The sequence below is a fragment of the Bos mutus genome, chromosome 2 (assembly GCF_027580195.1).
Source record: "Bos mutus isolate GX-2022 chromosome 2, NWIPB_WYAK_1.1, whole genome shotgun sequence".
NCBI classification, from domain to species: Eukaryota; Metazoa; Chordata; class Mammalia; order Artiodactyla; family Bovidae; genus Bos; species Bos mutus.
The window spans coordinates 105214564-105242038 of NC_091618.1; the positions used below are offsets into that span (position 1 = coordinate 105214564).

General features: G+C 36.4%; 1 protein-coding gene and 1 pseudogene across 3 annotated transcripts in view; one reads left to right on the forward strand and one right to left on the reverse strand.

The window, feature by feature from the left end:
- CSRNP3 (cysteine and serine rich nuclear protein 3) overlaps positions 1-27475 on the forward strand; it is a 204116-nt gene that overhangs the window by 74657 nt on the left and 101984 nt on the right. Inside the window, exon 1 of one of the 3 annotated variants that reach the window (XM_005893455.3) lies at positions 23430-23607. The exons of 1 other annotated variant lie outside the window; for it this stretch is intronic. The gene's annotated coding sequence lies outside the window, so the exon portion shown is untranslated. Of the gene's footprint in view, positions 1-23429; positions 23608-25283; positions 25413-27475 lie in introns of those variants that run through there. One more of the 3 variants, XM_070357827.1, reaches the window with a different exon arrangement.
- Positions 14976-15736, reverse strand: LOC102265411 (small ribosomal subunit protein eS4, X isoform-like; annotated as a pseudogene).

Below are 27475 nucleotides of genomic sequence, written 5' to 3' on the forward strand. Positions count from 1 at the left end.
ATTGAGAACTCATGTTGCTGGGAAGGCCAGTGTCCTGACAAAATCTGTGACCCATTCTGTTGCCCTACATTTTCACTTAGAAGCATGTTGGGCAGAGTGGCTCAAATGGAAATTTAATTAAAAGAGAAAAAAGCTATTAGTTTTTATGCAAATAGGTAAATTATGACCTCATGGAATTTCTGATTAATATATTACAAAAATCATCACATCACAGAAATTCTACTTCCTGTGCTCTTAAGCCCATTCCCTTCAGACTCCTACAGCCATCTCTATTAGTAATCTAGAGAGAAAACTAACCATCTGTTTTAGTATAATACTTATCCTCCATCAGCCAGTGTTAAGGTGAGATAGGCTTTGGTGCTGGCAACATAGTTGTCAGCTATGGATTTGATAGGATAATAATAAGCAATATTTTTTGAATTCACTATGGACTAGTACTCTGGAAACCACTTTATATGCATGTCTTCTTTAATCCTCAGCAACCTAAAAGGTACAAGCTATCAATATCTCTATATACAGCTATCTACAAACCCCATATCACCCCTTCCTTCCCTGAAAATTTTAGTGTCTTATTGTTGTACTCCCTAACATCATACCTTCATAATCTAATTCTTGGTTATATCAATGTCCAGGCAGATAAGCCTTCCAGTGGTAGGTTTCTGACTACCTTCTCCAATAACTTTATGTTTTGCTTTCTTTCTATGTACATACCAATAATTCATATCCAATAATTGTAGCCCTTCCATGATCTCAATCTCCCTGGAACTCTTCTGTGATCACCATTCTCTAACTACCTCCTGTCTTACTTGCTTTCTCCCTCTAGTAATATGAATCTTGTAATTCTTCAACCTCTTAGGGACTTGCCAGGCATGGATCTCACCACCTTTATACTCATGTCTTCCTTTCTTCCCCAAATAAACTAGATTCAGTTCAGTTGCTCAGTCGTGTCCGACTCTTTGCGACCCCATGAACCGCAGCACGCCAGGCCTCCCTGCCCATCACCAACTCCCAGAGTCCACCCAAATCCATGTCCATTGAGTTAGTGATGCCTTCCAACCATCTCATCCTCTGTCATCCCCTTCTCCTCCTGCCCTCAATCTTTCCCAGCATCAGGGTCTTTTCAAATGAGTCAGCTCTTTGCATCAGGTGGCCAAAGTATTGGAGTTTCAGCTTCAACATCAGTCTTTCTAATGAACACCCAGGACTGATCTCCTTTAGGATGGACTGGTTGGATCTCCTTGCAGTCCAAGGGACTCACAAGGTTTTCTCCAACACCACAGTAATAAACTAGATTACATTGCCCATTATTATAATCACTTCCTTAAATTTATCCTCAACTCCTTTTGCCCATCTCTCCCACTTTATAGTACATTCCTGGTATGATCCGACCCCAGGTTCAACCTAACATTGCCTATTTCAGACCTATTTCCAGTTGAACATGATTGGAGAAAAATGTACAACTGTATTGATTTATTTCTATTTAAACTTATAACCACTAATTTCAACTGAGCTTTGCTGGTAGTCACTAATCCTATCATATTCTCCAGGTTCACTAAGTTCCTTAGAGTCGAAAGACATTCTTTCTCTTCTTATAACAAATTTCTAACACCTCTTCCTGACATCTTTGTGATCAGCTTATGATCTTGTTTACTACTTCACTGAGAAATAGAAGCAGAAGAGAAATGGTGCAGGCTCTCCTCCATAGCTCTACCTTCCGTTAATATTCGTCACTATGGATGAACTATTCATGTTGCTATCCAAGGCCAGACACTCAGTGTATACATGAGATCTCATTCTTTGTTGCCTATCCAAAGAAATTACTCTGATATTTACTCTTCTTTCCCATATCATCAATATCTCCCTCTACTATATCAGTTCTATCAGCATGTAAGTATGCCTTTTTTTTTCTTAAAAAGTGAAATCTCTTTTCTTTCATATCACCTTCCATCTATGCCTCATTACTATCCACGCACTTAGCAAAACTCCTTGAAAGAGTTATTTATGCTCTCTGGTCACGCATTGCCCCTACCACTTCATCAAAGCTGCTTATCAAGGTCACAGTGGCCTTTGAGTTTCTAAATAAAATTCAATTCTCAGTCTTCCACTTACCTGACCCATCAGTAGCTTTGGAGAAAGCTGATCACTTCCTCTCGTGCACTGTCTTATTTTATTTTTTTACTTTCTTTACTTTGCTCCCAGGAAGTTACACTCATAATTTTCTTTTTGCCATGTTTGCCGACTCTTCTTGGTTTCCTTTGCTGCTTATCCCTCATTTCCCCAGTAGCTAAATACTAGGGTGTACAGGACTCAGTTCTCAGACTGTCTCTCTTTTTTATCTACAATCTAGAGGCTTTCTGTATATAATTTGTTCACTGGAAAATGTTAATCTTGAGCTTAAAGACCTTCCATAAAATTCAGCTCATATATAGACAGAACTATCTATCTGACTTCTTCACTTAAATATATAATAGACAACTCAAAGTTATTTTTATCTAACCTAAACTCCTATTCGTATTTATTCCTTGGGAAATTTTTGCAGGATCTCCCAGTAAAAGCACTAACACCCTTTATAATTGTACAGGTGACAATCCTTAGAGTCAAGGTTGTCTCCTCTCTTTTCGCACACCCCAAATCCAGTAAGTCTTTCTTTTTACGCTACTCCAAAATATGTTCAAAATAAACCATGTCTTGTCATCTTCACTTGATTCAAACCTCCATCATTTTTCATCTGCTTCATTGCTAACAGCCTGCAAAATGGCCCTCTTTCTTGCCTTCCTCTCCCACAATGTATTTTCAACACGGCAACCGGAGTCATCTTTAACCTTATTCAGATCATCTGCTTTTCTGCTCAAGATCCCCGAGTGACTATCTCACTCAAAGTCCTTACAAGAGGCTACAAATGATAGCACTGCGTGCTCTCTTCTGATCCCGTGACCACCTTCCCCACAACTTGTCTCCTCCTCTCTCCTTCCCTTGCTCACTCTTCTCCAGCATTCTTGCCTCCTTGTTATTTATGGAACAGGCCAGATCTTTTGTAGTTGCTATTTCTTTTTCCCTGGAATTCTCTTCACTGTAGATACTCTCATGGCTCACCTCCTTCAGGTCTCTGCTCAAACATCACTTCTCAGTGAGACTTTTCCTAATCACTGCCTGCAATTTCCCATCTTCCTCCCCCATCCTGTCACTTCACTCCCTATGCCCTGTGCACTTTCCATATGTTAGAGTGTATATTTTAGTTATTTTCTTATTATCTATTTATTTTCTTTCTCCCCTCCTTCCCTTATGTCTACTAAAATGAAAGTTCACTGAAGATGAGAATTTGTTTTGTGCCTAGAAAAATGCCTGAAACATAATCTGTGTCCCAAAGGTATTTTTTTCATGAATGACTTGAGTTTCCATTTTAAATATGAGGCTTAGAAAGTGTAAACCCCAAACCATAGAGCAATAAGCTGTGATGCTGGGAACAGAACCCAGACACTCTAAATCCTGTGCCTTGCCAAGTAGTCTTCACCTAGACCTGTTTACCAGTTACTGGAGTAGGAGCTCGAGTGACAATGACTATCCATACTGTTTGGTAATAGTGAAGCTGAGATAGTTAGAGAAAAGAGTAATCATACTTTCAACAGAAAATGAAAAATAAAATGGAAACAATGAGGAAAGTCTCTTAGAGCAGTCTTATGGATTCAGAGGCTGAATAAATAAGTAGGACTAGGCAGAGGAGAAAACAGGAGGTATTTTTGATAGAAATAACATATTCAAAGACATGGAGGTATAGGATTGGATTATATAATAGGGCATTATATATAATGTGTGTTATTATTTTTTATTAGTTTTTTTTCCATCCCCCTATTAGTGGGGTGGAAATAAAACATATAGGATTTGATAGGAAATAAGAGGCTTCCTGAGGCAGGAAGCAGAATCTATATGGTGGAGGGTTGTGGGGCCATGCTAAGTATCCTAATAGTGAGTCACTCAGGAGGTTAGTGGAGAGGGTGGTTTCCTTGATTACACTGTGTTTGAGGTGGCCTACCTGATGGCAGGTATAAAAAGGGAGAGCAGGGACTAGACCAGCAGAGTGGTCCAGCTCAGTGAGAAAGCCTGAGCAAAGGCAGCCATAGTTGGGATGTGGCTAGAGGGGCAGAATTAAGAAACATTTGATGGAGAAGTCAGTGCTTAATTAAGTGGAATTAGGTGTAAGGGCAGGAAAGCATTGAGAATGATTCTAAGTTTCTTGGCTTCAGCAACAGGGGTGGCGTTGCTGGACTAAGATATGGAATGTGAGACAGAAGCATATCTGGTGGGAATATGTCTACAGGTTTGTTGTCTGACACGGTGACTTTGGAGACACCTCAGGGAAATCCAAGTGATGAAATGACTCTGAAGTCTAAAGAGAGGTCAAGGTCAGAGATATAGACATAGAGGTCATCTGCAAAAAAGTGAAAATGAGACCCTAAGAGTGGATCTTAGAAGATTATGGCATCCGGTCCCATCACTTCATGGGAAATAGATGGGGAAACAGTGGAAACAGTGTCAGACTTTATTTTTTGGGCTCCAAAATCACTGCAGATGGCGACTGCAGCCATGAAATTAAAAGACGCTTACTCCTTGGAAGGAAAGTTATGTCCAACCTAGATAGCATATTAAAAAGCAGAGACGTTACTTTGCCAACAAAGGTCCATCTAGTCAAGGCCATGGTTTTTCCTGTGGTCATGTATGGATGTGAGAGTTGGACTGTGAAGAAGGCTGAGTGCCAAAGAATTGATGCTTTTGAACTGTGGTGTTGGAGAAGACTCTTGAGAGTCCCTTGGACTGCAAGAGCTCCAACCAGTCCATTCTGAAGGAGATCAGCCCTGGGATTTCTTTGGAAGGAATGATGCTAAAGCTGAAACTCCAGTACTTTGGCCACCTCATGTGAAGAGTTGACTCATTGGAAAAGACTCTGATGCTGGGAGAGATTGGGGGTAGGAGGAGAAGGGGACGACAGAGGATGAGATAGCTGGATGGCATCACTGACTCAATGGATGTGAGTCTGAGTGAACTCCGGGAGTTGGTGATGGACAGGGAGGCCTGGCGTGCTGCGATTCATGGGGTTGCAAAGAGCTGGACACAACTGAGCGACTGAACTGAACTGAAGAGTGGATCAGACTGCCAAGGCAAGAACAGGGAACAGGGAGAAGTGGGTGGAGAATGCTGGGGAATACCAGGTGGGAATGGTTGCAGAAAAGAGGGCTGGATAAAGAGGAATCTGCCATGGCAACCAAGAATCAGAAGTTGGAAAAGTAGAAAATGCGTAGGGGAATTTACCAGTACTCTTGCCTGGAAAATCCCATGGGTGGAGGAGCCTGGTAGGCTGCAGTCCATGGGGTCATGAAGAGTCAGACACGACTGAGCGACTTCACTTTCACTTTTCACTTTCATGCATTGGAGAAGGAAATGGCAACCCACTCCAGTGTTCTTGCCTGGAGAATCCCAGGGACAGGGGAGCCTGGTGGCTGCCATCTATGAGGTCGCACAGAGTTGGATACAACTGAAACGACTTAGCAGCAGCAGCAGCAGGGTGATTTAATGCAAGTGACATAAACTGAACACATAAAAAGGGCTGAAAAATTAAAAAGAGAAAGTTTCTTTTGAAAAAGCCAGTTTTAAAGGAATGATGGAAACAGATGTCTTATTGAAGAATAGATGAGAGATGATAAATTACAATAATTTTCAAAAATATTGAGTATAAAGAGAGTAGACCAATATTAAGATGGCAGTGCAAAATGTGCTTTGTTTCATTTTTCAAATGAAATGAGGTGTGTTCTGGGTTGGTATTTGTCCTAAACACATCAAAATTATTCACTAGTTGCTTATGGCTCCTATTAGATATATGAGAGGCAGATTTCCCTATTCTGATTGGTCAGAATCTAGAGTCATCAGTCAGTATCCAGAGTCATTGCTAAATATTTTTTATATTCTCCTTAGTGTGATTATAGGCTAAAAGGAAGAAAGTAGAAAAGGAATGGTTGACGATATGGAAGAATGGCCATTATTCATAGCAGAGGTCAGCAAACTGGTTGAGAGTCAAGTTTGACCTGCTACTTATTGTATTTGCTCATAGAATGTTCTAACATTTTTTAATAACTGGAAAAAAGAAAAATAACATTTCATGACTCATAAAAATTTCAAATTTCCGTGTCCATATGTAAAATTGTATTGAAACACAGACCCATTGATTTATCTACATACTGTCTATAGCAGCATTAGCATTGCAACAACAGGGCTGAAGAGTTGCAACAAAGACCACATGTCTTGAAAAAGCCTAAAGTATTTATTATCTGCACTATTACAGAAAAAACTTGTTGACCACTGATTTATAGCACAATTCCTAAGAAGAGAGAGGGAGGACATGGGATCAAGGGCACATGCAGAGGTATTGGACAAGAAAAGGAAAAGATGCTTCGTCCTACGAAACAGGGAAAGCGTGATAGGATTGTACAAATATAAACAGTTTTGTAGGGGCTGGAGGAGAAAGGGAAGGGAGCTCCCCTCACCACCACATACACCCCACACTTGAGGTGAAATGTGTTAGCTGCCATTGATCATGACATTCTAGAGGACAAAAACTGTGTCGTATTCATCTCTGTCTCCCACACAGCTTTCAGCACACTACCTTTCTTTCAGCCACTCTCACTAAATATTTAATTGAATCCCAGGTGAAACTCTATTATAAGCACATTCCTAGAAACCTCTGCCCTTAGGGCCTTGCATTTAATTCTCTTACTATCTGAGCCCACATTTATTAAAGTTTGATGTTATGTTTAGAGGTGTAAAGATAATGGAAGCTGGCTTCTTATTCAGTTAATTTCCAGTTCACTAAATGGAGTCAATGTAGTCAAAGAGAGTTAATGTTCTTATTAAAATTGGCCTGTTTTCCCTTTTCTTTCAGCCTGAATAGTATTGTATATCTCTAAAGGGTTTTAAAAATAAATACTATACAAATATCAGGTGTTAACACAGATTTTTAAAAAGCTACTACAATGTAAGAGGAAAATAGAAACCATAGGAAAGTTGAAAAGTTAAGGGGGAAAATTATTATCAAGTAGAATATATGGCAGCTCTTTAGTTATTTTATTTAGCCAGCATGTTAGGTTTTAAGAGTTTGAATTCTAACACCTTTGGGTATATACTACTCATTCACTACCACTGTCACAGTTTCTCCTGCTTTATACCTACTCATACGAATACACTGCTGGCCCATACAAATTAAATTTGTAATTGCTAATGAAGAGTCATCTGAAATCATAAGAACAGTGATTAGCTTAAGGTTTATGTTTATCGTGACTTAAATATACTTACACACATACACATACAAGGATATTTACATAAATATACATAAACTCACCCCAATCAGCTCTCTCTTGTTTACTTAAAAAGTAACAGCAAGACAGTGGTAATCATATGGCAATATATAAATATATCCAACCATCATGTTGTACACTTTAAACTTACACAATATTGCATGTCAATTACAAGACAACAAATTAATAAGCAAATATAAGTAAGCACCAAAATTTTTAAAAAGTGACAGCATGTATGTGGAAGTGTTAGTGACTTTAACTATTAATCCATTGTGAATGTGAAGATTGATTTTGCAAGCACTCAGTGATCTAATCTTCTTTAGCCCCCCAATAAATGCTTTCCATCTCCAAAAGGAGCTATACATGTGGCAATATATGATGATACTTTTCTTGGCATGATCATCCTAATTATTAATCATCTAGTAAGGCATAGATTGTTGAAAATAATACTCTGAATTACTGATGATAGCATTATAGTGCCCAATGACAAAGAAACATATCTATACATGCACCACAATAGTAACTAGGCACATTTTCACACTCATAGGCTGCTGCCTCTAAACTAGACACTTTAGATCTAAAGTAAAGGACAAACGTATAGTAAAATGATATATCAGAAGCTTTGGGTGTGGGAGGCAGAGCAAGAGAGGGCATATATAAAGAAAAAAATCAAAACCTTTTGCATATTAATCAATTAATTTGGGATATGAGATTACAAATATGGGAATTTTCATTTTTTATTTCCAACTACATCAGTTTTCAAAAAATACCAATTTTTGGTTCTTTGCCATTTTCCTCAAAAAATCACTCTGGTACCAGAAAAAAAAACCAAAACAAAACAGTGCATAAAGGTGACAGAAACAGCAATAAAAATATTCTGTTAACTGTTGATCTCTACTGATAGAGGTGCACTTTTAAGATCACTTGTTTTAAATGGTATCAAACTCAGCATAGATAAAGATTAAGAGAAATAGGATATGATTGTCAAGTGAACATGCTTTTTATTAACTATCTTATTTTAGGCTTTCTAACTGAACAACATTTAAATGCATTAAACTAAGATAAATGTTGGGAAGCTGAGATTTTTTTTTAAAAAATGAATGAAACATAACTTATTAGCGGACTATTCTTTGGAAGGAGCCCCAGTTATTCACAAGTAAAGAAAAGGAATGTATAATAGGATTAATAGTTGTACTAATGAACAAAATCAGGTTCTATGGTCACCATTTAGCTTTGACATGTTAGAATTTAAGGGAATACAGCTAAGTTAAGAGATCTATAAGAACAAATCAGAAAATATTACATTTGCATTTTAAGTCATCTTTCTAGTCTCCTATTTATCCCATATTATGGAATTACGCTCTGTGATACTTTTCAAAACCAATATCATTTTTAATTCATCCTGTTCCAGGAACAAAAGGTTATATATTAAGTTATAGTTAAGTCCTATTTCTTGTCTTAGAGATTGTTAAATGATGGGATCAATGGACTTCATCCCTAAAAATTCATTTTTAATATGAATATCAATTTAAAATATTAAACCTATATTCCTAGGGATGGAAGAAGTTGCTTAGTGACTTCTATAAAGATTTTTTGAAAATGCCCCAAGGTACAGGTCTCTGAAATAAGAGAATAAGGTAGTTTGACCCTTTTTTAGCACTTACTTCAAACATAGTTTTTGTAACACGTGTGAATAATCCTTATGTGCCCATCTCTTTTCCTGCATCTTCATCTATCAAGTTATTCCATAGCCAACCCAGGCTCCATACTGTCTTTTCTATCTAACCTAAAGCCATGTGGTTCTCACCAAATGATTCCATTCATGCCCCACAACCTTCCATCTCTAGTGACAGTATCCACCCAAACAACCAGAAGCCTGGCTCCCTAGTTGAGCTTGAGTTATTCAAATCACTCTGTTTTTGACAAGAAGAAAAGCAATACAGTAATCAGGTGATAAAGTCCTATCTAAAAGCAAAGCTCAAAATGTCTGTGTATAATTTGGCTAACTACTTATCAGATATGAAATTCAGGTCCGTATGGCAAACCAGACATTTTCCCGTTATGTGCTTGGCTTGCAGATCTACTCCATTCGTGATTTGTCTTCAATCTCTAAACTGTTTCACTGGTGTCTATGATATGATTTGGCTCACTGAAGCTTAAACTTTTGAGAAGCAAAAAATGCTATTATTTTTATATTTGGCTCTAGCTGTCCACTTTCATATAGTGCATTTAGGAACAGGAAGCATCCCTTTAAATACTATCCATTTATCTAACATATAAAAAGAAAGACTTTAATTCCTTATATTAGTTACTAAGGACTGTTGCTTGTCAAATACATTTCTGTAGTTAAATAATAAAAAGCCAGAGTGCTTGACTGAAAAGAGCATTAGTCTAAACTAAGAAAATGGTCCCTTGAAATATTTATGTCTTACTTTTCCCATCAGTAAAATGGGATAAAGTTACAAGTGGTGCTTCTTTCTTGCATGGCTACTTGAGGATGAAAGAAATGTTTAAAACATCTCAGGAGAAAATTCAGGTCCATCAAAAGGTTGAATAAATTCAAGTTACCCAGCACAACCCCCTCAAAAGGCCATATGAAATTGGACTCAGAAAGGGAGAATGGTTGAAATATTTTTTCTTTCTCTCCAAGAATGATTTCTTACTTTTCCAATTTAATAATGATATTTCTGTTTATTCTGTGCTCTTGATATTCAGTAAAAAGTCATTTCAATTTTGGCAATATATTCACTGAAACCTTTTGGGTTTTATTCTCTCTGCAAATATTATAAAATTGTAATTTTTTCTATAAATTTAGCAGCAACGTTTACAAAATTGTTGCAATACAGGTCACCTTATAATCTCTTTGGTCCTATGAAATTCTCTACAACTAAACTGAAATCTCACTGTTTTTTACAGCACAGTATGTCCCTTGCCTTAAGAGGAAAGAATAGACAGTTGCAATAAACAAAAACGGAGTAAGAAATTTCTACTTTGTAAACCCTTTTTGCTTCTGGTCCATCTGCTGTAGGTTTGATGGGGGAGGGGGTTCTCATCATCAATCAAAGTCTCAATAAGCATTTCTTATGTTAATGACCGTTAGAGTCTTGTGAACTTAATGCTGAACGAATATAAATACAAAGCTCTTCTGTATGTACTATTACTGTGTGGACATTTTAGTCTATCTAACATACTTTCATTTAACACATGTCATGAATTGACAGAAAGCTTCTGTTGACAGAAAAAGTGTTCTTGAAATGGCTTACATATTGGCAGACGTGTTGAGCTGAAATGTGACATGTTTGTTAAGGCCCATTAGCAAAGCCTGAATACCTCTTGATGTGCAAGTGTCCGTACTCTGAAAGAAACTGACCTCTGACTTCAAAGAGATCACATTAGGCAAACAAGTACAAGCAAAATCACAGGCCCCGCTCTTGGACATAGCAACAGTTGAAGCATATCTCTTCTGTATTTAGAAGAAAAGGAGGGAAGGGAGAAAAATTGTTGGCAAAGGGGATAGTAATGATGATTGGTACTTGAGGAAAAGGCCCAAGAAGTTTTATCCATTGGAGAAATTTTTAACAAGGCTGAAAATGTGTTATCAGCTGTGGAACAGCTACTAGAAGAGAGAAATTGCAAGATATCCTGTCCGATCCAATTCTCATAACCCTGTTGTGATGGGTGAGAGGAGGAAGTGTGCACAATCTTTCCAGCTTTTCATCTGTTTTCTATTGAGACAAGCTCAGAAAACACAAACTGGAAGCTGGTATTAAACAATAATTCTGTCCTCTGAATAGCAACCTGTGTGTTACCAGTGTTATCAAATATTCTAAAGACAGCTATCTAAAATCTTATGTACATTTTATGTCTATATTCTAAAAACACTTTTGCAACAACTTGTTCAACAGCATTGAGCATCCCCCAGCGTGAAAGTCTTGTGGGAGGCACTAAAGATATAAATGTGAATAATGTGGAGCCTTTATCTTTGAGATCCCAGTTTATTGTTATCTTTCTAGAAATGCAAACACATTACTACAGTATGATATTGTAAGGTGGATAGTAGAGTAATAAGTGAAGACATGTGAAAGAGAGAGAAAGGAATGGCCTTTTCTTTCTGTGCGCAAGGGATATGGAGATAGGTTTTAAAGGGAAGGCAATTTTGAGCTAAGTCTTAAAGGGTGAGCAAGAGTTGATTGATGAAGGAAAGAAGAGAGAATAAGGAACTAGAGAACCATCTCTCAGTTAATACTGGCCTGTGGACCGAGGATGGGCTTCTATTCCAGAGTCTCCTATTTATCTCCAAAGATTTATGGGTCATTGCAGATTAAAAGTCACCCCTCAAATTGTTGCCTGGGAAACTCCCTAACTATGTTATACTTTTCCAGTATATGATTAACTGTAACAAAACTGATGATGGGATATTAGGTTCATAAGTTCTAGCATCATGTCTCTCTGGGATAGCAAGAAAGCCAGAGTTAAATGGCTGGGCATTTGTTTTCCAGAACTCTCATGCATAAGGAATATTTTGTATGAATACATTAATATTTTCCCAATTAGATGCTTTTACCCCAGGCTTTCCAATTTTTCTGCTGTTGAGTTTCAACTAGAACTACATAATGCCCAGCTATAGATTTTTTATTTTTCATCCCAACATCTTCTTCCAATTTAAACATGTATCTCTTACTCTAGGGCTCTTACCTTCTTCTGCATGTGAAACAACAATCATCTCCTCCAGGCAAGTAAAATAATGTATCATAATATAAGGCTCAGCAGCTCATTCAGAACTGAGACTTCTTGTGCCACCTCTAGTCACCCATTCTGGTTCACTGCCCCTGAGAGAAGGCCTGGGAGTGGACACGTGACCATTCTTGCAGTACCTCAAAGGTGAGCCACGAAAAACAGCACACACAGTGTGTAGTTGCTTGAAGAAAATGTTGGAAAGGAATCTGTTCATCAATGAAAAAAAATCACATCTTTGAAAAACCTGGTAGACCAGATGGCATTGTGTCAAATCCGGCCCAAGGGTGGAGTGTGGAGGCAGAGTTCAATTTCCTTGATATCTGAAGGCTTAAAATCACAGCAGTTAAAATTGTTTGAACAATAGCCTTAATTTTAAATTCTTTTCTACAATTAAATTAATTTAACATAATTAATTTTAATATAAAAATTATAATATCATTAATTTTTCATTGTATCAGTAACAGGCAACAGAACACTTATAAAATTTAGAAAAAGCCAAAGTCAAAAATCAAAATCACTTATTACTTGATGTCCAAGAGATAACTATTTTTTATGATTTTGATTCTACTTTTCTAACTATCCTATGCTTAAAACACTGAACTTGCAATGTGTATATTGTTTTAAACTCATACATAATCCCTAAATTCCTTTAATTCCTCACCAGTCTTCTTTATACATTTTAGTTGTAATCATGTTTGTTTATATTTCTGGTAAATTTCTTCACTAGTTATTATCTTTTAAACATTTATATTTTTATATAGTCATAATGCTGACTTTAATGGCTATATGACATTCTATGACATTGATAAATATGTAATACGTAATAAGTGTTAATATTAATTACATATATGTAATAAGTAATAATGTAATACTTGTAGTTTATTAAGTCTTAAATTTATTGCTTCCACCTGGTTTCAGGGTGGCTATAATATATAGTAAATTAAAGCAAAGGGAAAAAAAAATAAATAAAGGGGAAGTGAAATAATGTAGTCATAGGCTTCCTGGTCAAAGTGATACTGTACAGACACAATGTAATAAGCATCAGTAGACCACATTAAAGTCACCTCACTGTGCATGGCTGGGAAATGGTAGCAATATAATGCCCAATTTTGTCTCAGTCATCATAATTCCCGTGTTTCACAGATAAATATGGGCTTCCCACATAGGTGACTCAGTGGTAAAGAATCCGCTTGCCACTGCAGGAGATGCAGGTTCAATCCCTGGTCTAGGAAGATCCCCTGGAGAAGGAAATGGCAACCCACTCCAGTATTTTTGCCTGGGAAATCTCATAGACAGAGGAACCTGGTGGGCTACTGTCCTAAGGGTTGCCAAAAGTAGGACATGACTTTGTGACTGAGTAACAGCAGCAACAACGGTCAATCACTACCAGGCTTCCCAGGTGGCTCGGGTGTGAAGAATCTGCCTGCCAATGCAGCTGATGCAGGTTCGATCCCTGGGTCAGGAAGATACCCTGGAGGTGGGCATGGTAACTCACTCCAGTAGTTTTGCCTGGAGAAGCCCATGAACAGAGGAGCCTGGCAGGCTACCGTCTAAGGGTTGCAAAGAGTTAAATACGACTGAAGTGACAGCATACACGTAGATAACTATCAGCAATTAAAGAGGCAAAGATTAAAATCTTGCTTTAGCTTCAAAAGAGTAGCAATAGCTGTGGTATCCCTGGTTGTCAGCTAAAGTTATCAGGAGTCACCCAGGAATCCCTCAGGAGTCACAGTATTCAGATAAAATGTATTTACAGTTCTTTCTATTCTTAATCCAAGGTAAGAAATTCTTAGAATATCTAGACAGAGTTTAAATGAGACTGTGATCAAAAGTCTTTTTTACTATTTATTTGCAAGACTGATGGCTTTTCTTCAATGGCATGTTGATGTTCCAAATTAAGATAGGTGTGAAAAGTGCTTTAGCCTGATAACCCGAATTAAATAACACCACTGTCTAATACAAAGGAACACATATACACTCTAATCACATGTGTATATCACAATTGTGTGTGTGTGTGTGTGTGTGTTTTAGTCTCTCAGTCGTGTCCAACTCTTGGCGACCCCATGGACCCGTCAGGCTTCTTTGTCCATGGAATTCTCCAGGCAAGAATACTGGAGTGAGATGCCATTCCCTTCTCCAGAGGATCTTCCCAACCCAGGGATTGAACCCAGGTCTCCTGCATTGTAGGCAGATTCTTTACTGTCTGAGCCACCAAGAAAGTCAATTATATACCAGTACAATAAGGGTGTATAATTTCCTTCCCTGGAGAGTTAAAAATTAGAGCCAAACATGCTTGGATCATGGTTTCATGTAATAGTGCTCTTTGATAAAAATAGATATGAATAATGAATACTAAACAGGAAGCTGACTATATGAATAGGAAAGAAAACGCATTCCTCATTTCAAAGAAGTCAGTCACTAGCATTAATAGCAAGCCTCGGGATTAAGCTCATTAAAACACCTGCCTAAAGGAGAAATCTAATTTATTTTTTGTATGTCTTCATGTTGTATGATTAATATAAAGCATGGAGGTAGATTTTGTGATCTGGACCATGATCTTAGTCTGCATAGAACACTTTTATATAGTTTCCTTATATGAGTCTCACAGTTAAGTTCAATTAATGCTATTCCAGATTTGAAGTTTGATTGTGAAGTTGATTGTGCTTTCTTTACCTTTAATCAGGCCACTGAGAGAATGGAGAGAAATGTATATCTGGGTAATTGATTTTGTCTGTGAACTCCTCTGCCAGGCACTGAACACTCAGAATGGAATCCTTGTGTTCTTAGGGCCTGTACTTTTTCTGGGTGCATTTTAGGCATTCAGTGTTTACCACTGACTGGCTCCATATCTTTAATTAAGTACAAAGACTTTGAGAGTCATGTCACCTAGAGATCATTTTATACACTGCTCTGTTTGGCTGCCAATCTCTTGTTTCTCTCCTCAGGAATGCTGAGGCAGATACCCTTTCACGAGGATGAGAGATCCATGTTCTGTTGCCTGTGCCAATAACAAAATTGTTGGAGAGCTGGATGGCAAAGCTGTTGCCATTAGCATCTTTTACATGAGCTACATCAAAAGAACCATGATGTCTCTCCCTGTCGGTGATCATAGCAACTCTTCCCAAGTTGGTACCTCCACAGGTTGCCAGTGTTAAATTTGATGAAATCAGTAATATTTGCAGTCTTCAAATCAATTTGAATGATGTCATTTACCTTGATGAGGAATTCAGGGTACAGATAGTGTGAGCATCATGGATCACCAGATGAGGGATTCCTTTTGTGCCCATGAAGATCTGTCTTACTTTCTACAACTGATACTTGGCCTCCTCAGGTGTAATATGATGAAGAGCAAAGCAATCCCTGATGTCATAGATCAGAGGAAAATTCTCTCCAGTCTTGTCAATGCTGATGACATCCATAAAATCAGCAGGGTAGGTTGTATCAATGTGGACCTTGCCATCAATCTTAACGAAATTCTGTATGCAGATCTTCTCTACTTCATCCTTTGTTGGGGCATACTTAAGCCTGTTCCTTAGGAAAATAACTTGGGGGAAACATTCCCTCAGCTTATGGGGACTGGTAGCTGAATAAGGAGCAAACACACCAGTCAGTATATCCAGCATGCCATGCTCTGGAGCTGCTACACGTTTCACCACAAGTCATGGCTGCCCTAGGCATGAAAAGATTTCCTCTGTATTTCTAACATTGGTTACTGATATCATCATCCATGCTGTGCCCCAAATAAAAAATCCTGGATTCAGGGTTCCCCCTCATTCCCACCTAAGTATCTGCTGACTTACTTCCTAATATCTTTCCTTTCCATAACTAGGGCTGCTACAGCCTTCATTCATAGCTTTGTAACCTTTTCCTATTGGGTATTTCAACTGTCTCATTTGGTGTCCTTTTTTTCCAGACCCTCTCTCCAATTCATTCTTCTGAATCGTCTAATAACAAAACATAGATGTAGTCGAGCAATTTTTACATCCCCTAGGAGTACAAACTGATTCTTAGTTGAATTCCAAATAAGCCAGCATTACAAATGCACAACCCCATATCAAGATCAAATAAACTTACCATTTTCACAGTAAAGTTTTTAATTTCTTCCACATATACATTAGTCATGCCTCAGACTCTGTATATATTTTAGCTCTTCTGCCCAGAATACTCTTCTCCTTTTCCACAGAAGAACTCTTACTCATCCCTTAAGATTCATCTTCCATATCACCTCTTCTATGAAGCCCACTTGTGACTATCTCAAGTAACATGATAGCAGTAGAGACACACTGCATTAAAGTTATACTATCTGGGTTTGGATACTGACTCTGTCAGTCACTTAACTGACAAGTCACTTAACAAGTCACTTAACTAGCCTATTCCTTAGTTTTCTCATCAATGAAATGGAGATGGTAAAAGTAACTTACCTCATAGGCTTGTTGCAGTTGTTATAAGAGTCAATTTATATGTGTAAAATAAAACACTTCAGTCTTAGTTAAGTACTTGATAACTATTAGCTATTTTTATATAGCTTATTCACTCCTGTCTTTATGTTCTTATACATTTTTCAATTAGAGGATATATCCCATTATGTTGTATCTATTTCTTTATATAGGTCCCTCCCTCTAGATGGAAAACCACTTAGCTTGCTGCCTGTGACTTATTCATCTCTTTAACCTGTCAGAGCACTGAATCAGATTCTGAGCATATAGTAATCAGTGAATGGAAAATGAATATGTGAATGAATGAATGAACTCAGGTAAATAATATGCTAAAACTATTTCTGTGTGTCTCATATAAATCAGGGACTTCCCTGGTGGTTCAGACAGTAAATTGTCTGTCTATAATGCAAGAGACATGAGTTCAATCCCTGGGTTGGGAAGATTCCCTGGAGAAGGAAATGGTAACCCACTCCAGTACTCTTGCCTTGAAAATCCCTTGGACAGAGGAGCTTCGTGCAGGCTACTGTCCATGGGGTTGCAAAGAGGCACAACTGAGCAACTTCACTTTCTTTCTTCTTTCTTTCATATAAATCAGAGTAGATTCAATCTAGTCAAGTACCTATAGACTTGTGTTAGTGAAATAAAATATAAGAAACTCCTTCCTGTGTCTTGAACCCCAAAGCAGTGTCACAGCTCTTTTGTGTGCATGCTTAGTCACTTGGTCATGTCTGACTTTGAGACCCTACAGACTGTAGTCTGCCAGGCTCCTCTGTCCATGGGATTTCCCAGGCAAGAATACCGGAGCGGGTTGCCATTTCCTTCTCCGGGGGATCTTTCTGACCCAGGGATTGAACCCCCATGTCCTGTGTCTCCTTGTATTGGCAGGCAGATTCTTTACCACTGATAGTTCTTCCAGTTATGATATAACCTTCCCATTGATATGGAAAAGCCACTGGTCCTATTAAATTATTATTTTTTTCTTTTTCTTTTCTTACCTGCCCAGTTCCATATTTTTGGTCCCATGTTAGACATCTAATTCAGCATAAAAAGAAATCTTTATAATCAAAGTTGGTGGTCACTAAGAAATAAATGTATCCTTTGTGTTCTCAGAGAGGATGTTTGCTTCATTTACTCTTTTCTCTGGATAAATGCTGTTTTCTATGCCTTTGTGCTGATAAAGAAAATGAAGGGTAGGGGGAAACCTGGATACTTTCTTCTCTGGGTCACTTTGCATAAAGACTTCTTTGCAGCCATGTTCAGATGATTTATGTACATATTGTATATGCAGCAGAGCAATTATAGCAATACCTACCATTTAACCTGCATCATTCTGCATGGCTGTTCACTGGCTGCTTAACCTAACATCTGCTACTTTGGTAGTCTAGTATCCAAATAGAAGAATCAGAAAAATATAGCTCTAGTAGACTTGTATATTTTGATAGGTGATGGTGTGTAGTTTCATGGGGTGTGGAGGGGCATATTTTGTCTTAGTTTGAATTATCCAAAAGTATCTACCTTTTTAATCTTTGTAGAATTAAGACATATTTTTATTTTCCCAAGTTAGGAATCAAATAGCAGAAAGAAACATAAGTGGTCTCCTCTATGTACTCTATCTATTTAAGGAAGATCCTGTTGTTTTATAGTCTTTTGTAAGCTCCCAAACACAATGTTAACAAAATCTGATGTAAACCAATTTTCACAATATTTGAAAGTGGACAAACTGAGGCCAATACAAATCAAACTACCCATGAAATTACTAAATCTGTCTAACAAAGCTCGTTAGATGCTCTTTACTGGTCATATATAATTTGTAACTAAATCACAGAACTGTTGAATTTAATGCAATAAATCAGAGAGCTTGGCTTATCCAACCAATTTAAAATTCCTGCTTTCTTTATGATGAATTCCTTTCTCTCCATTCCTCAGTTGCCAGGGTTTCATCATTTCTTCGTATCTCCTCTTCCTAAGACTGCCTGCAGCCTTGCTCCTCTCCTGCCAACATTGCTTTCCTTATTCATCACTTTAACCATACCTCCTTCTCTATGCCTTGGTCACTTCCCAGTGTCTCCTACGTTGCAAAAATCTCTGCACTTCAAGCTTCATCACACTCCAAGCAGGGGCACCAGACTTCCTTTTTTCTCTTTTAGCCTCCCAGCACATGCCTAAATCTCCTGCCACCCAAACTTCCTCAAAGTTCCTCTTTTTATAGTAAAGCTATTGCCCCTGTTTCTGGGTTTTTCCCAAAGTACCATTACTGGGAATTCCCTTTTCTTCTGGCTAGTGAAGCAATCTCTTCTCTGTTCAGATATCCCATTCCTGCAATACAATCGTCTTAAATAACTCAGTCCTCATGGGCTTGGACACGCTCTTTTTTTTTTTTTTGCTTTTTTCTCCACCCTCCCAAATTGTATTTTCTTTTAATGAATCCATTAAATTCATCCATTTCACTGAATGTTTGCGTGCTAATTCACTTCAGTCGTGTCCAACTCTTTGTAACCCTATAGACTGTAGCCCACCAGGCTCCTCTGTCCATGGGATTCTCCATGCAAGAATAATGGATTGCGTTGTCATGCCCTCTTTCAGGGGCTCTTCCCAACCCAGGGATCGAACTCCTGTCTCTTAAGTCTCCTGCATTGTAGATGGATTCTTTACCACTAGCACTCCTTGGGAAACATGTATGTGTATATATATATATATATGTTTTTGTGTGTGTGTGTATGTATATATATATATGATTGCCCTTTCTTGTACTTTTATGTTTATTATGTTGTCTCTGTCCCACACATGTAAATAGGTTCTAGTTATCAATATCTGAGTAACTACCACAACACTTAGTGCCTAAAACAGCAACCATTTTATTACATCTTTTGAATTATTTAGGACAAGAATTTGAGGAAAAAGTCAGCTCAGCAATTCTTGCCCCATAGTAACAACTAGGGTAACTTCACGATACACCTTTGGTGGATAGGTAGATTTGGAGGCTCCACGATGGCTTTACCTATGGGTTAGGCATCAGGAATGGCCAGAATCCTGGGCTCAGTTCAGATCATTTGATCACAGTGCTACTATCTGGCTTCTTTGTGACAGTCTTACTGTAGTTATTCCTGTCACATGGCAACTCAAGGCTCCTGGAAGACTCAAGAGACTCCAAGAGCTGGAGTGGAAGCTTTATAGTTTCTTAGGACCTAACCTTGGAATCTCCAAAACATCACTTGTGCAGCCTCTATTGGTTAAGCAAATCATTAAGGCTAACTTAGAATGAAGACAAGGGAAATGAAATTCAAACTTTTGATGAGAAGGATACCGCAGGAATATGTAGCTATTACATGTTTTATATATATAGGTATAGACATCTAGATATGATATTTGATAAATGATTTTCTGATTTTATGAAACAATATTGAAAAGAAATTATATTCATTGTACCTAAAATACCTGTTGAGTCAATAAAATAGTCAAACTTAAGAAAACATATCTCTGCTGTACTACTCCTCCCATAACTTGCTGAGCAACTTTTATTTTTTAGCTAGATAGATTATAATCTTCTTGGGTATGGTGTATTTTTCATTTTTATATCCCTAGCAACTCTCTCAAGCTTAGTACATAGTAAACTCTCAAATGTTTGTTGAATTGAATTGAGTTAGTCCTGGATTTTGACATTGACGTGGCCAACTTATTGACTTCTTTGAATGTACTATAAAGAAGGGTGAAGGTAACTTGAAAATCCAGCCTTATCAAGGGTACATCTAACATGACATACTGGTATATGCCAGTGTGTGTGTGTGTGTATGTACATGCCAATTAATACGGTTCTAGTTAATGCAGGTGATGGTATCTGTTAATCTTCATCTTTCTTCATGCAGTAGAATTTTCAAGGGACCATTCACTTGGCGTGTCTATATCCAAGTAACTGAATGAATTGGATAGCAAACATTCTGGATTACTTCTGACAAGCTTTAGTTATTTTGTAGAAAAAAGGGGCAAACAAAATGATTCTATTATGCCTCTTTGTCATTAGAGAGAAGTCAAGCTAGTAAGAGTCAATAATAAGAATTGACATATCTTTTTTGAATTCACAGCTTTTCATATACAAAGCAAATTAAAATTTTCTTTTAATCTTGGATGGAATTTCCTTCTTTAAGCTGTGATCTTGTGTTTCTCTGGTAATTTCGAATGTAAAGAACTCTTGGCTGATGAACCTGTTATATAAGCAGAGGCACTGCTGTTCATTGTGTGAGAATCAGAAACTCTGCTGCAATTCTCTTGTCATGTCCCTGACCAAGTAACAGAATTTTGATTGCAAGGATGGGTATATTTTGTAATTTGTTTTAATCCTGAGGCAATTTTGAGATTCATTCAAATTACTTACTAAATTCATTTCTAGTTTATTTTCTGCAGGTATTAGGGAAAAATCACCTCTTGTTTCAGAAAGTCCTATCTACTTACTAGAACTGTTAATCTCTGCTATTAGGAAAATGCATTTAAAAATTCTCAACTATTCATTAGAATTTTACATTGTTTCTCCTTACTTTACTAATATTAGTTGACAATGCTTGGTTAAAACTTACTTAGAGAACTGAAGTATAAAAATATTGCTATTTATTTCCATGATATGTTTTCCAAAGATTTTTCTGTTCCTATTTTGCAGACTTGACAAATAAGGCATAAGATGATAGAATAATTCACCAAGGTCATTTAAGACAATAGTAGACCTGGGAAGCTTATTACTGTTTCATGATCATTTTGTTTTTTCTAGATCTTTCCAACTCTGTTGTCCATTTTTAAATACCTTTTTCAACATTAATGAATTTCATAAGCTTTTACATTTAATACATTGTTTACAGACTATAGTCTTTCCATTGGAGATATTATTTTACTGATAATTTGTTTAAACTGCTTTCTATATCTATATCCCTTGTATTTATACAGTTCTTTCTTATTATAAATTATTTCTTTACATACATTCATACAAAATTCATACATATAGATTTTTATTTTTAACTTCACAACCTTTGCCCCTCCCTGTCCCCAAAATTTGAAAGTAACTTAGTTTTCTGCTGATTCTTTTTTTCCATTTGGCACCATTTTATTTCACTGTTTTTGAAGTGATGCAGTAACAGAAAAATGGCTGCCTTTTGTTTATTTCCTTGTACATTAACATGATGACATCATCAAAGATATTAGCTACAATATGCATATCTTTAAGAACCCAGAATTACACTATAAGCCAGAAACCCTTGTTTTCCTTTTTCTTTTAATGCCCCAAGGTTTTCTAGCTTTAGCGCATCTCTTGTTTGCAGGGGAAAATGAACATGAGCATTTTGGAACAAATACATTATAAAATGGTGGCATTTGAAACATATCTGAATATTTTTTCAAGGTTAAGAAAAATCCATGAAAAGACATTTATTTAAGTCATGAAACATTCTAAATCAATGTTAACACTACAAAAAATATTATAAAGAATGATGTTAAATCATCATATTTAGAGACTGGCTATTTAGCCACACATGCCTATTTTGGCTTTAAATTATTTTTTAAAATTTCAGCTGACACAAAAAAATTTTAAGTTATAATTATTTCCAAAAAATAACTTCTCATTAATGAAAAGTTTAAACAGGTATATAGATTTACTATTTTTAGGATTACTATATTACTTACAGGCATTATTAAAATGTTCCATATATCTAACTGTACAGAAAATTTTATTTTCTGATATTTATGTATGGTGTTTCTGACTCTTACTTCGTGCTCTTTGTTGCACATTGCATGTATTTGTCCTAAGATTTCCATTGAGATTAACAAGAAACAAGCTTTCAATTACCAATTCAATTTAGATTATTAAAGAGATAAGAAGTTTATTTTTTCATCAACTTCCAATTATTAAATAGCTTTTTCATTTGGAAATCCACTATCCATTTTCAAATTTTGAGAAATAATTTTAGGTAATTATTTTAAAATATACTTTGGAAAGATAATCTGACTATACCTATGTGTATATATGTACATGTATTAATTCAATATTTACATAGAAGAAAATTTACTATAAATGTTGAGTAGTCAGCTTTGAAACTACTTGTTAACACTGAAATCAGATAAGGTAAACCATATGCTTTATTGAGGTAAGCTGTCTAAAATAAGTTACTGCGATTTTAAGAATTAATATGAACCACATGCCCTTTAGATCTTTAAATTGAAATCTTCATTGTTCTTTTAAGTCAGCTCTTCTAGGAATGTGTCATCTTTTGAGAAGATAAATTAATCCTCTACCTCACTTATATACATCAATAAAAGACACCCACTCTCTCATCTACTTTATCAAAAGTAATTAGAACATCTCTATTTTTATTCATATGTCGTATCTATTAGTGACTGAGATTTTCATTGAGGCGATTTTGAGGGAAACAGTGACTTATCCTTTAGAAAACAACCAAGAAAAAGAAACACCAGCAATCTAAAGGTTAAACATACTGTCAAATCATTCAGTTCAGTAAGGTTCTTTAATAACATTTGTACAAAAGTACTTTCAGAAAGCAAAAGGTGGGAAACAGCTTTTTCCTTAGTTCCCCTTCCTTAAATTATTTTCCAGCCTCCTATTAAAATGAAATCTAGTGAACTTCTTTTGAATTCCTGCTCAAATGTTTTCTATAATAATAATAAAAAAATCTTGTGAAGGGATTTCCATAAGTTGTGCTGCATTAATGACTTAGAGCAGCTCCCTAATCTGTTATTCCTTCCTCCTAGCAGACCTCAGCTGATAAAAATATCCATAGACACAGTGAAGTCAGTGGCATGCCTGGCTTTCTCAGACAAAACTCCCATGTGATCACATATAGGCAGCCTCAGTGAGGCTGATGCCGTGCAGCAAGCAGTAGGTAATGAGTCTTTGTGCAGAGTGAAGCTCTTGTCGATGAACAATAAAGCATACGGTACCAGCAATAAAACACAGGGCTGGCAAATTTCAGAAGATTCCGCTGAACCAGGAAGAACAGTGCCTTCGGTGATGCTGACACACATTAGAAAATGTTAATCAATTTATTTTGGATTCTAATGAAAAAAGAGTGCAAGGACTAAGACTACAGCTATTTGAACAGGTCAGTGATTTTATAAATTACTCCAACACTTCCTTGTGTTTGATTGGATTTAAATTAGGATGGGCTGATGTGCATTTTGCCTTAAAAACTTTGCAAGATATTTACAGTGTGTAATATGAAGGATGCACTTGAATTGACCCAACTCAATTAAATGGCTGATGTAGTCAGATGTGATAGAGAAATGTTTATATGATTATAGTAAACTGAAAAGTTATTTATCCTATTTAAAAATTTATGGGTTAAAAAAATCATTCAGTAATTTCTAACCTTCTATAATGCAGAAATAACATATGGCAGAATACCAACAAATAGCTCAAATAAAAATCTTCACATTTATTTTTCCAGGATTAAAAAATTCTGTACTGCAATAGTTTGTGTTTTATGAATTGGATGATATAGCATTCAAAATTTATTGATATCTTTCAGTGTACTACAAGAGATTTAACATAGTTAATTATTTAAATAACAAATTTTAAAACCAAGAAAATTTTGAAATGTTAATAATGCTATCTCCCAGAACAATGCATTTTATATTTAAGTATAAAATAGCATATATCTATATTAATCTGTTGTGTGCCTTTTATTTTTCATGTTATATTTCTTTATTGCATTAAACCTTTTATTTCCTAAATATTACTCACTCATTAAAGGAGAAAACAAATTAGCTTAATTTTAAAAAGAAGAATGGATTAATTATGTGATGATGCATACTTCCATTGACTCACCATTTAGAAAAGAATATGTGCCTTCATGGGTATTTATAAAAATATGTATACATGACCTTCTGTACCTAGAAGATAATCACTTCTTAGGTTTATGAGCAAGAGAGTTTGTGTTTTAAATAGAGAGACTGCTGTGTGTAGGAAGACAAGGGAAGAAATAACTCTAGCAAATAATAGCACAACACTGAACATCTCTGCCAAAGAGAGACAAGCGTTACTGCTGCATGAATCTTTAGATCAAAACACATAGTTTAACTTTGCTCCACATTTTTACTGCTGTGTTGTTTTAAAGGCATCGTGGGACCTAAATTCTTTACAATTAATTTCTCGGACATCATTTAGGATGATCTTAAGGCACTAGGGCGCATTTAACATTTTATAGAATTACCACAGTGACTTCATGTACTCAATGCCTGTAAGATGCTGTTTAAACCACAACAAAAAGAAATATCCTATGTTCCTGATTATGCGTGCACTGTGCCTTCCAAGGGGGGAAAAATAGCTATGTTTCAAAAACAAGAGGAGTTAATGAAAATTTTAAATTGGCCTTCCACATGTATTTAAATGAAGTATTTGACTATTTGGGTTTCCTTGGTTACCATAGTCGCTGCTGACAGCTTCTTTTTGGTGGGGAAGGGGAAAGCAGGACTCTAAAACAAAGAGTTAAAAACACTTATACATTAATAGACGAGGGGGGCTGGGGGTGGGGCTGTGATGCGGGCAGCCCGGCGCAGTCGGTGCCCACCCCCTATCGCGGATTCCAGTTCTCGGGTGATTCAGGTATTCTGGCAGAACTGCAGTTCCACAATTCCTTACCCAGCATTCCGTTTCAGCTGCTGGAGGGCTGCCCGAGCCTTATGCAAATGAGACCAGCTCCGAGGCTTTGACTGCAGAAGCGAGAGGAGGGGGGGCAGAAGGGAGTTCAAAGGTCACAGGGCTGGTGGAAAGCTGGATCAGTTGCCCGAAAAAAATGCACTGGGCTCCTCTGCAGCAGTGTTTTGCAGCAGTTACATGAAGTGTGCTTTATGTCTCAGAGTGAAGATCTTACAGCGTGTGTGCCGTAGTCGTTTAAAGTGCACGCAGGTACGGTGACAGATTTCGTGATGCGCCTGATTTTATTTCTATAAAAGACACCGATGAGGATTGGCTATTTTAATTCATTGTGGAAATCGGCAGGGTGTTCTCGATTTTCAGCTTCCCTTAACTAGTTTATTAAATCTTCTTAATGTTGTCTCAATTTGAAACGTGGATGTTTTGTTCCAATGGAATAATGTCATGGGAGAAAAAAATTGGATTGAGGATTCTAAATAATTCCATTTTGGAGAAAGTTTTTGATTGCAGGGAGGTATCTGGGTTGAAACATCTAGTTGAATGTCAAGACTTTAAAGTTTTAGAGGATTTTCACATTTTTAAGAATTTTGTTTTAAATAAGAACCTAAGATTCTTGTGAGGTATCTGGAACTAAATAATGGAGTTCTTTTGTTCATAACCCACACGATACCATAAGGACAGTTTCAATAAGTTATATTTTCATTTCCTTTTAAGAGAGGGTTCATTTTGGAGAGTCTTCATTCTGTATTTCATTACTAAACATGTTATCAAAGAAATAATTTCTTATTTGGGGGTTGCATCCTTTAAATACTTTAATTTTCATAATTGTTATTAATTTTCTTTGGGACTTTTTAGATAATGCTATTTTGAACTCAACATGTTCAGCTTCCTATGACTTTTCCTTTCAGTTAAGTCTGGATTGTGAAGTGAACCTCATAAATGTCACAGGCAGGAAAAAAGTCTTTTTCCATGGACTAAATTTCACACTTTCGTAAAATGTGTGATTACATCATAGTAAAGTCTGACCTGAACCAAACAAATGTGTCCTCACTTTTATTGTTCATATTGCTTTTTTATTTAAAAAGCATATTTTTAAGTAAACTTAATTAAAGCAGCATGATCAGACTATCTATGTCATTAAAATTTTCAAATATATCAATTCAGCAGTTACAATGCTGATGGGGAAAAATGTTATTGTAATTTGCATCAGATATTTATATGTTTACATTATAGTTATATGTGTATGAAAATAAGTTGGAAAGATGGAAGAGGCAAAATAATGTTTTGTCGTGAAATTGCTTTATGCTTTCATATTTGCCTAAGATATTTTGAGTGAATTTTATGAACCTTACCTACAAAAAGCTAGCACATGTTTAGATAATTACTTTCTTTTGCATTAAAAAGGGGGGTATTAATTTTATTATAATGATTATCAAGATTTGGTGGTTTGGCACTAATATCTGTTATTTTAAAATGGGGTACGGGAAGCATGAGGGGCAGACCAAAACAAGAGAATGGCCATTTAAAACAGTGAAGGACAAGTATTTTAAATATTTATGAAATCACTTCATAGTAGTCATTTAGGGCCAGATTCTCATCCTATATCTCTCTGTGGGGACATTCTGACATTTATCTAGGATCCTGAGATTAAATTAGGAAAAGATACTCATATTTTGTATGAGTTTTGTAAAAAGAAATAAACTGCCATTTTCTTCTAAACTCTCATTTGTAACTTTCAGTAATGACTGCAGCTTAAGGGGGTATATTTTAAGTCAATCGCTCCCTTTTATGTTGAATGGAAAATGCTGTCCTTTGGTCCAAAGAATATATTTGGTTACTTTTGTTTTATATATAGGTATATAATTGTTTTGAAATACATATTTACATATATTTTATATATTTATATGTTATATATAATATATATGATATATATATTATATATGTATGCATACATACTACATGCATACATGTATTTCAAACAGCCAAATAAAGTCTTTTTTACAGTCAACTATATTTTATCCAACAATTTTGAAAAGCAAACCTCTTTACTTTTAGCTCAGGTCATGCCCAGAGTTTATACCTACCAACCCTCTACATGTGTTACAGGCAGGGCACAGGGAAGAGGAAAGAACTAGGTTTAAAGTTCATTTAGCCTGTCCAGCACTATTAACTTTGTAAATGCAACTGCTACTACCCATTAGCACATTCTGAATCTAGAAATAAAAACAGTGCGGGCAAAGAAGGAGCGCCTGTGAAGAGTCTTGTAGAAAATGTGGTAATAGACAAATGTGAAATAAAGAGAATTGTTGTGCTTT